Genomic DNA, 4,775 nt, shown 5'->3' with positions numbered 1-4,775 from the left:
AGGGCTAAAATATCCCTTCCAGTTACCCTACCAATTCTTATCGTGTGAGCGGTGACAATTAATATTTTTGTCTCACGACGTTTCCGTGCCCCATGACGATTGCTCGCTATAGCTTGCATCCCTATGCCTTGGATAATGTACGATGATTCATCTTCCATGTCCAATTGTGCGGCGGGAGTTATGGGATTTGTTTCCGGCATCCCACCCTGTTTCACACTTGTCACCTTTCCATCATAAACCTTCCAACGGCTTCAGTAGACCTATTTGTACCCCTAGCTTAGATCAACAATCCTTTTCTTCTCGAGAACCACATTTGTCATGTCCCGAAGCCTCCTTTCAATATTTGGGGAGCATTTTTCGTGACGCTTCCCAATATTTCGAGGGGTACCACTGGACTACATCCACCTCTTGCTTAGATTTAAATGTTGTTCGCACTTCATTTGGGGTATTAGAGTATATTACTCTCGAGGTGTTGGGACTCTGTCAAGGTGCAGTGGACTTAGAGGGGTTTGTTGAGAAGGTGCCTCCCTACCCCATGATATTCTCGAACGGGTTGCGACTCCCTTTTTGCCGACCTGTTTAAAACGTTTGGAATTTTGTCCTACTGGCCCCTTTGCAGCTTCACCCCAACGCCTGGAAGATACTGATGTCTTGCTGTATTTTTTGGCACAAGGTGTTGCGTGATCAGGATGAAGAATATCTGGACCTAACGGCTATGGAGTTTGTCCATACCCACCAGATACAGGGTTTTGAGGCCAACATGTGTAGTTTCAGGTCCCGTCCTAAGTTTTGGGTTACCCACCTTGAAGGGAGATTCTCCAGTGTCAAGGATTAGTTTAAGAATTCTTTTTCATGTCAGGAGGAGGTTGGGAGTTTCCTGCTAGGGAAGCAGTCACCAAGAGTTTGGCAAACCCTTTGGTACTCCACCTATCGTCCCTGATGAAACTGAGTTCACGATAAACTTGTGGGGGGTGACGACAATGAGTTCACGAGAAACTTGTCTGTTTTTTAGCGTGCTTGCATCGGGAAGGTTTATGCATGGGTATAAGGGCACTAGGAAAAGGCCTAGAGCAAGGCCTTGCTGATGAGAGTGAACATCGAACAATTCGTGGTGTTGTCGGCCCGGTCAGAGCTTGATAAGTGTGATTTTTATTACTCTTTTAATTATGGAAAGTGTCAGTTTTCCTTCAATTATGTTGATTTTATTTTGTTTCTATATAATTTTCTTTATTTTCTTGGATTTAAAGGAATGAGAAGATTTAGTGTGAAATAAGAGCATTTTGGTACAAAATAAGAGACTACGGATCTAGACCGATGAGAGGCAGTGAGATCTGAAGAGAGCCAATGGGATTTGGGCGAGGAGAATTGTCCCATGGGCAGCAAACAGATTTCTCTAGCCCGAAGGTGAGTGGACTTACTTCTCAGTAGGCAAGGAAACTCGCGACCAGAAGGGGATCAGATTAGGTGACTAGTCTAAATGACCAACTTAAAAGACAAACCTAAACAACATCATGGGCAATCACGAGGCAGAAGGTGAGCAACTTTACTGCTCGGTAGGTCGGCGAGAGGGTACAATAATCCTGATTGGGAGTCTGTCTACTCAGTAGGCGAGAGGCACTACAACAAATAGAAATTTTTCCCGGGAGTGACACCAGTGGGAAAAAGCATATCTTTAGTGGGAAAAAAATTGTTTTCCACCAATTTGTTCTGTGGCAGACTCATGGTGTATAATTGGTGAAAAAAATGTCTTTTGCCACCAACACCACAAGTTCATGGGAAAAGCATACTTTTTCCCACTACATCCATGGCGGTTAAAACATTTTTTTTTTTATGGCAAATAAGGTCTCATATAGCATGATGTGGTGAGAAATACCATCAATCTCCATGGGAAGAGTCGTGGCAAAAAGTGTTTACCTATGACTTATATTTGTGAAAAAAGTTGCCTAAGTAGGTTTTTCTTATGCACAATATTCATGGAAATAGATTTTTTCCCACTGCTACTTTTGGTCGCAAATGTAGATTTCCCATGAACACCAGCCATGGGTAGTACTAATTCCTCATGAAGTTCCTTCGTTGCAAAAATGTTCGATCAACAAATACTACTTTCTCCGGGAGTGACACTCGTGGGACAAATTGTCTATTTTCAGTGGAAAAAAATTTTACCCCACCAATGTCAGTTGGGAAAAAGTTACTTACCACTGCTAAGTTTGGTCAGAAATGTGCACTTCCCATGGACACCAGTCATTGGTAGTGCAAATTCATCATGAAGTTCCTTCGTTGCAAAAAGTAGAATTAACTTTATTTTTCATGAAAAGCATTCATGGGAAAAGAGTTATTTTCATGACAAATTTTTGTGGAAAGAACTATTTCCCACCAATCACCAAGAAATATTACAAAGAAAAGGCAATTTTTCCATGAAAATTAGTTGTGAGAAATACTATTGTGCAAATAACCTATTTGTGACCACATTAACTCTTCTTAAAAAGAGAAATTGCCACCAAAATTTGCCTATAGGAAAAAAACCTATTTCCTACAATTTGTTTATGGAAAGAAAGGCAATGAAATTGTCCAGTGACATGCAAAAACCAAATTAGAGCACCTGATGCAGAAGCATGCCTGCATTAAGATAAGATAAAGAAAAGGAGATGAATAATTTGGAAAAGCAACAGGCAAAAGGAACAATTAGAGGAGAGATTTTGATTTACAAAGTGAACCTCGAAAACTAGAACATGAATTAAAGACTGGAGATTCTAGAGTGACAGGTGATAGTACAGAGAGAACCTGCGAGTGTGGTGACAGCATCTACCAGTCCGTGGACAACTCCGAATGAAAACCGCACGAACCCCTGTGCTCATGCCCACGAGGTACACTCAGGCAGTGATGCCGCATGACCATGTGCTGTCTTCGGTGGAGCGTAGGGTCCCACTAGCCACGAGAAAATCCACGAGGTCGGCGACATTGGAAGCTCCACCGAGTCTTCTGGGGTTGAATGTGGCGGATGCAAGCCATGGGAGTGGTTACCAACTCGTGTACGCCGACCCTCTCCTCTCTGTGAAATTATCTCCCCCAAGCCCTAATTGACCCAACATGGAAATGGTCGATCATGGGAGAAAATAAAGAGGTAGAGGGAAAATTTGGTATATTTGGTCTGAGGAAAGAAGAAATTTCCCCTCTGAAATCGGAGGACAGTGAGAGAATGCGTGCTAGCCAAAATTTCCCACCGTGCTATTCGTCAAAATGGGTTTGCTCATATTGCAAGCCGTCTAATATGAGGGGTTTTTTGCAACAAAATACGTTGGTGGCAAAAGAACCTTTTTTACAACCATTTTAAGTGATTCGTCGGCATGTTGCTGTAAGAGAGTGATTCTTTTTCTACAAACCCACTTTGTGACATCAATCAAGTATTTCCCACCACGGTTTGTCTTGGAAAAATTTTTGTGGGAAAAAGCCTATTTTTTGTAGTGATATAATCCTAATTGGGAGTCTTTCTACTAGGTAGGTGAGAAGACCAATTTTATTTAGCGCACACGGCATCTACCCGATGGGATAATTCTACCGAGTGGGATCAATTTGCTGCTGACCACCAAATCCCGAACTTTGTAAATCAAGCCGCATATCACTGAATCTTCCATGCTAGAGAAGCTAGAAGAAAAAGGCATGTGGGAAAATAGGAAAACAAAGAATTGAAGGGGACAAAAAGTTGGCTGGCAGAACCACTCACGCGGGAATATGGAACCATGTTTCGACTAGAAGAAAATAAACAAATATAAGAAAGAAAGGGGCCAGCGTGGATGCGAAAGAGGAGGGGAGAGAGTTTTAGAGTCGAATATTATTCCAGAGATTATTTCTTGAAGTTTCTTTTAAGGAGGCAGATATGGGGAAGCAGAGACGAGAGCTGCATGTTTCATCAACTGACTCCAACAAAGAACACTAGTTTTATTTTTTTCTTTCTAGTTTCATTATGAACTAATTCTATTTTCTAAAGCTTAGATGTAGCCTAGCATTGAATACACTATTTATATTCCAAGTTATTTTATTTTCAATATTTCCATGATTGAGTATTTAGTCTTTATTCTTAATGCTTACAATTTTCTATCTGACTATTGTTCGATCTTTTCGATTGCAATGAGACTGAGAGGTGATTTGTGATTAAAGCTGTAACACTCGGGCCCAAGGCCCAGGTCCAGAAGAAGCCCAGCCCGGAAGACCACCCTAGTATAGACGGCGTTGGTTTTGGTGAGTCTCCTTCTTCCCTTTTTGATTTTTTCTTCTCTTCCCAGATGGTTTCTCATCCCAGTTCGCTCTCGATTTCTTCTCTCTTTTGATTCTAACCTCTCCCCATGTTTCTACGGTTTATTCTCGGTTTCTCAAATGGAAACTTCCCTCACCACATTTGAACTACTCAGGCTCTCCCTCTTACAGAAATTTTGGTTCATCCTTTGCTGGCATTGCGATTTTCATGAGTCCTCGAAATCTCATCTTCATTGGCTGGTTTCCACGATGGTGAGCCATTTATCTCTCTCTCGCTCTGTTCCTCTTTGCCTCTTCGATAGTTTCGTGATTTTTCTTTGGGTAATGACACTATCTAGTTTCCTCGTGGGTCTCAAAATCCTAGTGTCGTCGTCGAGTCCTCTCATCAGGAGTGCTATCGTCGGTGACTATCCCTTCCCACTCACTAATGTCACTCTTACTTTTTTTTTCTATCCTCTGCTTAGTGCACACACACAGACCCTTTTTTACTATATTTTTCTTTGGTTTATTTTTCACACACACCC

Source organism: Juglans microcarpa x Juglans regia, chromosome 2D (genome assembly GCF_004785595.1).
Source record: "Juglans microcarpa x Juglans regia isolate MS1-56 chromosome 2D, Jm3101_v1.0, whole genome shotgun sequence".
Taxonomy (NCBI): domain Eukaryota; kingdom Viridiplantae; phylum Streptophyta; class Magnoliopsida; order Fagales; family Juglandaceae; genus Juglans; species Juglans microcarpa x Juglans regia.
Note: the sequence above shows the minus strand (reverse complement) of the source record.